Raw genomic sequence first — 10,601 nt, forward strand, 5'->3', positions numbered from 1 at the left:
AAAATAATTGTGTAAATGTTCATATGTGAAAGTCACTTTTGATGGGTGTATTTTATTTTATCGAATAGTTCTGTTTGGAATGTTCTTTCATATATTTTCTATTGTTGGGAAGTAGAAGAAATACTTTATTGCACACAAACATCAAAATATACATAAAATAAAGAATAAACAAAAATAACCAAAAATTAAGGCATGCAAAGACGGCCTTATTGCTGTAAGCAATCTCATACAGTAGTGCAGATAGTGATATTTTTTATTCAAGTTTTAACTTAAGAATAAAGCTTCCAAAGCTCTCGGACGTTCCCTTAGAGCAAACCCGTACCTATTCTAATAATTACTTTAATAGAAGCCCTAAAACGGAGTATGTTTTAATTGATATTTTTTTTGTCTAGATCGATGAAACTGTGAGGCAATAAAGGTTATTTTTTTAAAACCCCCGGAGACGGTTCTTAGAAGCTTTTACGGGAAAGTAATGTCCATAAACCATCAGTCAATTATGGTACAAAATACTTACATTTTTTTAAAACATGGTCATCATAGCAACTTTTACCGGGCCACTGCAGGGAACGGGTCTCCTCCCACGACGTATGAGAAGGGCTCAGGCCGGAGTCCACCACGCTTGCCAAGTGCGGATTGGTGGACTAAAAAAAAAAAAACACTTCCACCAAAAAAACTGTATTAATTCTACTCAACTTTGCTTTTCTATCTAACTCTATACAATATGTAACGAATTATTTTGTTAGGATATCTTTGTTTACAGTTTACGCATTCCAGACTAAAACAGATTTATTTTATACCTTTTTTATAGAGTCACTTTGAAAAGTTAAGTTACCCCGATTAGTTTGTTAAATACTTCCAAATAGTTTTAATTATCCAGTTATACGATTTTATGTTTAAGAAATTATGTTATTTTATGAGATTAAAAGCTGATTGCACATTGCGATGTGAGTCGCACGCGTTCATACGTTTATATGAAAAATTCGATTGTTAAATTTTAATTATCACATGGTACTATATTTGTAGTTGCTGGCTGAATTTGAGTTGTTCTCATATAGATATGTTGCAATATACTTTTTGACATCAATTTTGACAACTGTGTATAACCAAAATTATGAATGAAACTTCATTTTGCTACAATTATTGCAATTACAAGTTGGATACGAGATTTTAATTTCATAAAGGATGCGTTTTTCAGTATGTACGAATTCATTCCAATGAAATTTAGTGTCCTGGGTTCTTTATGACTATTTACTAACACCATGTAGCTTTTACATCCGCGATATAACGTCTGCTTCTATTCAAAATTCACATTAGCGTTGCTCGGTACGGCTAACGTAGGTAATGTGCATTCAGCTTTATTCGATGTTATCATGCGAAAGTATTTTATATTTAGCATTCCTTTGTTCTTGTTTTTAATGTTATTGTACCGAGGCGTATTATCTTTTTTATAATAAAAACTTTGAAATTAAATTTTGTTTTTTTTTCTTTTACATTTTTAGTAGTAGGGTAATTTTATAACTTGTACTATTAACCTTCTTATATGGAATATAGATCTAGAAATTAATAGAACGAAACTGTCGATATATATTTTATGGAATATCTTTAATCTCCACAGAAAACCTTACTATAAAATATGTATATTTATTTCATGATCATTCACAGCCTATTAACGTGCAAGTGCTGATCACAAGCCTCGTCTCATAGGGAAGAGGTTTTAGAGCACTAACCCACCACGCTGCCCCAATGTGGGTTAATGGGTATATTTATATAATCATTTAAACAAAAACATGATAATTGGTTTAATGCCATAGGATGCCTGTAAAGATCGCTATGTAGCGATAAAACCGCCAATGTGTAAACTTTTCGTTAAATTTTCACTTACAATTTTATGTGGTGTACAGTAAAAGTGTATTCATAACTACATTCATTCATTCATAATTATTTAAAAACGAGAGCCAAAGTAATGCGTGTTTCTTTTAAACAAAATCTCCAGTTCTCGAAGCTACTATTCCACGTGAACCTTGAAGTTCACACTTGGAAATGCTAGTGTAGTCATCATCAGATACAGGATCCTTCAGGTTCAGGAACCGTTGGTGCACCGCGAAGATCTCCTTTACACCATACCATCTGGCCGACATCAACCGATTCAAATAGGCACATAGATGGCACTTTTGATGGATACATTACGTGTAAAATATGACATAGAAGGGAGTTTGTGACGATAACTAAATTCATCAACTTGAAGTTACGAGGTTTCCAAATGCGCCCTGGTCTAAGAACAAGCCCACAACAAACTTAGCCGGTTGTTTTTTTTTTGTTATCACCATCTCTCATTGTCGTTTAAAACTACATATTATATTAATATATATTATTGGTTATATTACAATAATTCCGCCATAATGGTATCAATCAATGGCAAACAAAAATGAAATATAATAGATAAAAAAATTAAAATATTACACACATCGCCATCTAGCCCCAAAGTAAGCGTAGCTTGTGTTATGGGTACTAAGATGACTGATGAATATTTTTATTATTATACATAAATAAATAGCAATATACATAAAAAACCCAGACACTGAAAAACATTCATATTCATCACACAAACATCGGCCGTCAAAAAAAACCTTACCATATAGACCTTACGTTGCGAGGGTTCAACTTTTTTATTTTTGTGAAAAGATTTGACATTTTGATCCTCAGTTGCAGCAGCGAGCCGTAATTCAGGGCAGCATCGTATTCTAAGAATTTGTAGATTTTCTTTCTGAGCGGTTTGGTGTCTCGCAGATGGTATCGGGTCGCGTACACAGAGTGTGTCATTTAGATCCAGGCACTGAAAAACATTCATGTTAATCACACAAACATTTTTTCAGTTTTGGGTATCGAACCCACATCCACCCAAAGCAGCGTCGCTGCCCACTGCGCCAACCGGCTGTCTAATATGATATGAGATGATAATTAAAGCTTTTTGTAAAAAAACTCGTTTGGGAACGATTAATATTTAAATACGTTTTTGAACTGAAATATACGCAACATGACATTATACTTTGTCGATTTCCTAAATCGAGTACCTACTATAATAAAACGTAAGTCAAAGTCAAAATCAAAAATATCTTTATTCAAGTAGGCCCACAGGTGGCACTTTTGATGCGTACATAAGAACCACACGGTAGTGAGATGATGGCGATAACCACATTCGTACTTAGTAGTAGTAGATTTTTTGTGTTAGAGCTCGTCCAGGGAACTTGGAAGTACTACCGCCGCTTATTTCCGCCGCTAAGCAGCATTGTTGCAATGCTAGAGGTTGCCGGTGTAATAAAAAAATGCTCGCAGACGCAGCAACAAACAACTTTTTTGCCATAATGCGTAACAAAGCAGTCTCTCTCCTACAGCGTTTATGTACCAGCGAAAACGGCATTCTAAAGGTATTTGCCGCCAGATTCGACTGCCCTATACTGTGCCCGTGTGCAAGTAGCAATCGGGCGAGTATAGTATTGTTATTTTTTATGTTATTTCAGTTTAATTTTTTTATTTAAATTATCGCGCGCTCTAATAAAAAAAATGAACTTTTCATGCATGACCCATTGCATGTTAAGGGCCCACAACTTCTTTCTCTTCTCCGGCTCCAGTGTATTCTTGATTTGATCAAAGTTCCATTGGAGCCTGTCTTGGGGAACGTTCCATCCCATTCTAGTCCTCCTGGCATCCTGGTACTCCGTTCCGTTCTTAAGGATCCTGGTGATGTCATTGAACTCGGCTTTATCGGGTGACATTACTTGTGGTCGCAGATAATTCAACTTACGGCTTTGGGTGTGGGGACGTGTGGGAGGCCACACGTCCTCACACCCAAAGCCCTTCTTTTCGTTTAGTCAACTCCTTTTCATCTATAAAAAAGTTTTAAGGAAAGAGGCCCATTATCTATCTATAGTGTGTTCAATTTCAAGGTGTCGGTACACTGGCAGGATAATTTGGCATTTAAGAATTTATGCTTTAATTTTGTTGTGTAAATTTTGCTTTTATTTGAGTAGGTACTTGTTTATTGAATAAATTGTTTTTCTATTTTATTCTCAAGATATTATAATAAATAATAAAGACAAATTAATTGAATAAAGACGAATAAAAATTTAAATGACAAATTTTTTTAGATAAACGAAAGTAAAATAGACACTACTTTAGATCACGCGAATTATATGGTTCATTATGTCCTGGTACTTATATATAATAAAGGATAACTAACGTTACTACTTTAAAATAACGATACCTAGCTATTACATCAAGTACGAAAAAACATTTCATGCCAAAGTCAACGAACAGCACCTTTCACTACGGCATGGCAATTCGATATAAAATGCCAAATTCTCCTGCGGATGTACGCCGCACGCGGTACTGGTAGCAAAGCGATTCCTTTGACAAAATGCGACCAGCGTGGTTGATTTAGGCCTTCATATAACGAGAGGGAACCTTAGTACAAGATTTGCTCACTCGCAATCGAGAAGTCGTTTTCGAGTATGGAAATAGATAATTGGTCTGATCGGAATATCTGTCGGAATAGAATGGACCTTAATTGCATTGTTTTAAAATTTGTTTACAACTATTCTTCTATTGCGCCCTCTAGTGAGCTGGTAATTGGTTGTTATTAATGATAGGTATATAAAACTTATCCAAGAAAACATCTGGTTTACTTGATATAGGTACTGTCTAGTGGAGGCAGGAATATGTCATCCATTTTGGTCAGATTATCATAAAAAAGGCGGTCCACGTCAAAAAAAGTATCGTTTACGTTTAGATCAAAATGCGTTTCATTATCATTTGCAGCAGAACCTAAGTAAATATAATTTATTTGAATACATAACATAGCAATGTTAGGACTTTGGTTTCACTTCCGGAGGCCCGAGTTCGGAGTATGCACCTCTAACTTTTCTAAGTTATGTGCGTTTTAAGTAATTTAATAAGTTATGTGCGTTTTAAGTAATTAAAATATCACCTCGGTTAAGAAATTCATTGTGAGGAAACCTGCATACCTAAGAGTTCCTAATAATGTTCTCAAAGGCGTGTGGAGTCCACCAATCCGCTTGGGCCAGCATGGCGGTCTAAGGCTAGCCCAGCCTTTCTCATTGTAGGAGGAGACCAGTGCCCTGTAGTGGGCCATTAATGGGCTGATATGATCATTTGACATAACATAACATAACATTGACACATTACATAATAAAAGTGGTAATGGGCGGGACACATAGCTTGGAGAACCGATAGACGTGGGGGTCTCAATGTGCTGTGAATTGTGACCCCGCACCGGTAAACGCAACGTTGGTCAACCCCCAATGAGGTGAACCGACGACATCAAGCGAGTCACTGGGAGCCGCTGTAAACAAGCTGTCCAGGATCGTGGGATTTGGAGCTATACAAAATACATATACCCACGGTCATCAATCGGTTTATGTTATAATAATGATTATAACATAACGCTAATAAAACAATGAAAGTGGTTAGAGACAATGCAGTACAGAAGTCGGCGATTGCGGAGCATATCCTACAAGGGGGCACCCAGCACTGGATAGAGCTACGTGACCCTAAATTTCTCTCCAACGACAGTAACTATATTCCACGACTAGTTCGTGAAGCGATTAAAATTCGGCATAAAAACTTCAATCGTGAGGAATCGACTGGTAGAATTAAGCAAGAAAGCATCGTACAGCGTCTCAATTTAAAGTTGTTTTCATTTTAGTATGTCGAACAGTTCGCGAAATATGTGGTGAAATACCAATAAAAATAACACGAAAGCGGGTAGTTAGATTCTGCCATCCAACCAACTTGACATCTCGTACTTCCGCAGTCCCATCGTGACCACGATCCATACAACTGCGTTGTCAAGTACACAACACGATAAAATTATAGGATTTGTCGATGTTTAAGAAATAAAAATAAACCCTTTCTAAAGCTAACTTAAAAAAATACTTGCTTTTACTATGAAAAGAGAGTTTTTGTTGATATACGAGTAAGTATGTCTTGTATCTTACTTAAAGAAAACATAGACTCAAAACTTCCACATTCGAATGTAGTTAAAATTAATAATACACTTACTAGAATCAATAGATAGAATGCCAATCCCTATCCCTATCCCTACTAATATTACAAATGCCAATGTAAGTTTGTTTGTTACGCTTTCATGCAAAAACTACTTAACCGATCCTCATGAAACTTTGCACACATATTTTTGGAAGTGTTAGAAGTAATACAGGATACATTTTATCCCGACATTAACTTCCCCGCTCGGTTCCTTTCGGAAAGGGGATGAAAGTGTTTGACGATTTTACACCATAACTACGACAAATTATAACCGATTTAAATAATTATTATTTTTGTACTATAGAGATAATATGTATAGACATATATATGAATTTTGCCAAAACTTTGTGCAGATCTGATGATTGTAGTTGGAGATGAAGGACAGAACTCCTCAGCGGACAGCAGCAAACCCCTCATTTAAGGCTTAGCGATACTGAATACTTGAATGCCAATTGCCACATCAAAAAACGAAATCAAACGCAGACGTAGTTGCGGGCAACAGCTAGTAAAATATAAAATCAAAGTCATATACCGATATTAATATAGTATTACGAATTCATGATAAAACCACACTTCGTATGTTGATTGTTGAAGCTTTCGGTTTGATTAATTAATTATACTTACCTATCGATATGCAAATCTCTAATTAGGTAATTAATTTAATTATGAAGATAAGGACTTAAACGCATATTATATCGTTCATTAAATTAACACGTGATTTTTTATGGTGTTTATACACACTGTCATCAAGCGAGGAAAATTAACGTATTTTACCAACGTAAATATTTTCATGTTTTCCTTTCACATAATATATATCATATACTTTGTACCAAATTGTACTATCTTTATATGTATTTATATCTTTGTAATTACTTTTTTTTCTTGGGTGTACAATAAAAGTGTATTCATTTATTCATTCATTCATTCATTCATTCATTCATACTTTTGGCCGTGACTTCGTCCGCATGAACAGTTTTATTTTATCCCACTACAGTTAGCCCTTGACTGCAATCTAACCTGGTGGTAAGTAATGATGCAGTCTGAGATGGTAGCGGGCTAAGCTGTTAGGGAGGATGGTAGTCATAGCCCAGATCGGTTTCTATCCGACAACGCACCGGAACACTTAAACGCTTAGCGGCACGTCATTGTCGGTAGGGTGCTAGCCACGGCCAAAGGCTCCCACCTGACTACACCAGAGAAAGCTCAGAAATTATAAATTCACAGCGCTCATCGTTGCGTCAGGGAGATCGTCAAAAACCTTTTTTTTGTAAATAAAGTTTCTTTTATTATTCTTTTTATAAGGACTAAGAACAAAATAACATGTATTTTAGTTATGGATAAAGCAAGCCTTAGGTGACTAAGGACACGTAATATTACTTATGGGAAGTCCTATCAGTTCAGAGTAGCTGTCGTTTACGCGATATAGAAATACTATATGTAATGTTCCGATAGTGAATTTAACTTGAAAGACTTGAGTCGATCTTTATAAGGTTTTCTTTTAGCTAGTCCTAATGGAATAAAATAACGTGAATCGTCTTCTGTCTATGTGTACTTTCCTTGCCACAGATACACAATACATAATATTGCATAAATCGTCTTCGGTCTACGTGTACCTTCTTTGCCACAGATACACAAGAAAACTTATGAGACTATTCATTCTTTGCTACAGATAAACAAGGTAAACTTACAAGAGCCTTTTTTTGCGTCTGTGGTTAAAAATAAATGTTTACCTGGTAAATAGCCTGTTTCATCAATTCAAGAAGCCTTCGTCTTACGCTAAAGGGGTTGTAGCCCCATTTAATGTCGCCGGGAGGTTTCAATCGGCGGCCATCTTTATTGAGAACCATTTTAGGATCACCGTTCTTGACCGTTATATTCAATAGCTCCTCAAATTCGTCTTTTAAACTTTTGTTCAAACCTAAGAAGGTAGATAGATAGATAGATAGATCTTTATTTGCATAATACACACGTTTACATAGATGTCATTTAAATATCAATTACGAAGTCACAGTGTATTGCCATTACCTGGCGAGCAAATATTACAAAGCATTGGTTGCAATAAACACGATAACAAAATAACGGTAATAATAGTTAGAGTAAAAAAAAATCAGAAACATTAATTGAAAATTCGTGTTCAAATATGTTACAGTTGCTTTTTGTCATGTTGGAAAAAATCATCTACGGAGTAGAAATTTCCCTTGCAACCATTTCTTTAACTTTTGCGTTAAATGTTTTGAGATTTATTATCGATTTTAATAGCGTAATAATTTTTGCTAAATAGTGCGGTTTGATGCACTCTCGTAAAAATCAGTTTATCTTTGTTTCTGAGAGCTTGCAAATGTGAACTCAAATGGATTATGTAATAATAATATAATAGTAAAAGAATAATAGTATTTCTACTACAAAAGAACCGATCAATACATGTACGAAAATAATACATGTATACCTTTACCTTCGCTCTTATTATAGTAGCCTAAATTATTATTCGCAACAAACCTTTTTGTTTATTGTGATACTCTATTTCACTCCAAACTTCGCTGGTCTTGAATTTATGAATGTAATCCTTGAATGTGATTTGTGAACCGATAGCCAGACCATCATGAGGGTTAAATTGATACGCTTTTACGAATGTAGATACTGTAATGAAGCCTGGAATCAGGGAAAAGGTTTATTTATGAACTGGCTGTTTCCTGCGACTTTATCCGCGTATGTTTGGGTTTTCTTCGGTTGACTTTATAAAAAAAGAAATTAAGTTCCTTCGGGAACAGTATTTTATTGGGAAAAGAGGTTCCTTATGCCTTTCTTATCGCTGACGTAAAGGTAACATTGATCATGATGATTCAGTTAAGAAATCAAGGCGTGAAAGCATAACAAACAAACATTCCTAAAGTGAGGATGGAAAGAAATAAAAATCATCTTTTTTGCCAAACATTTGTACATATGTCATCTCAAAGTAATTAAACAACAGCCTAGTGAGCAGTAACAAACCTTACCTCCATAATGCTAGAGGCATCAGAGAAATGGGAATCTATAAAAAAATACATGGAAGAGATAATAAAAGTAAAGGAAAGCGACGGAAGAGAAGGAAGGTAGGACAACGACGTTAGTGGTAGACCAAATGGCAGGTACACTAACGTTTAGAAGGCAGGAGGGGTTTTTAGTCGGTAGGAGTCCGGCACTATCCATAGGGATGTCCATGAGGATTTTCCCCTCCTAATATAAAAAAGTAACAAACAAAAAGATAAGATAAAGATAAGCGATAGTTAGTCGAACATAGGTAACAAACAAGGCGTGTTGATATGCATAAACAGCCCATCTAGCCGAACTTACGTAAGAAACGAAACTTGTAGATACAGATAAACTATAGCCCAGTAAGCCAAACACAGGTAATAAACAATAGGTATAGATATAGATCAACTGTAGCCAGTGGCGTGCACTGGGTTTCTTACCAGGGTATGCATACAGCTGGAAAATTAAATAAAAGGCCAAAAATCCTCCTCCTATACGAATTATATATAAATTTCAGGGTAGGCAGTGCTTTTGTGCATTTATGAAGTGCGCGCCACTGACTGTAGCCCAGTTTTCCGACCACAGTTTCAACCAATAGATATAGAAATACATAAACTATAGCCCAGTGAGCCGAATATAAACAACAACTTAATAGAAACAGATATAGATAAACTGTAGCCCAATGCGCTGAATATAGGTAAACCAACACACATATTTTCGTATCATTCCCCCTTCTATCTTTATTGGGTTTAATAACATATTTAAAACCAATAATAACTCACACCACAATCGAGAGATCGAATTCAACATTTCCATCAATTACGGCCCATTAACCAGCTCGTTATATAACAGTAAACGCTCAGCGTAGCCCGCGTTTATGTGGCGATAGTGATCTACTGCTTGTAAAACTAGTAGGCTGTGTTAAACGTCGTCATCTCATCTCTCTTCTAATGGACGACACTGTGTAAGAAAACTGTTTGATAATGTATTTCTCGTTTCTCAAATTCGTGCTTATATCTGCGGCTATAAGAATTTTAATAACAGGACACTATAAATGCCCTTTAGCACTTCAAACATAGAAACAATTTTTCGCCAAACGATCGGCTCGATCGATTCGAACCAACGGCTGTTCCAATAAATAAAAATTCAAATTCAAAATTTCTTTATTCATGTAGGCCTATCACAGGCACTTATGAAGCGTTCATACATTCATGTTAACATAATTGTAAGGGGATGGTGATAACTTCGTTCGCCAACTTAAACAAGCTGCGAGGGTTCCAAACGCGCCCTGGTCTAAGAAGAGCCCACAACAAACTTCGGTGTACGGTGTCGGTTCGGTGTACTACCAGATTACAGTACTCATTTTCTATCTATAAAAATCCCGAAGGAATATATCATAGTTAAGTCGCAATAAAATCCAATCGGACATTTATTTTAGAAGTTAATAAATTAAAGGACTACACCAAAAAAATGCTTTAAAAACAAAAACGAAGTGATCTATAAATGAAACTCAATAATCACATGTATGT

Source organism: Pararge aegeria, chromosome 16 (assembly GCF_905163445.1).
Source record: "Pararge aegeria chromosome 16, ilParAegt1.1, whole genome shotgun sequence".
Lineage (NCBI taxonomy): Eukaryota > Metazoa > Arthropoda > Insecta > Lepidoptera > Nymphalidae > Pararge > Pararge aegeria.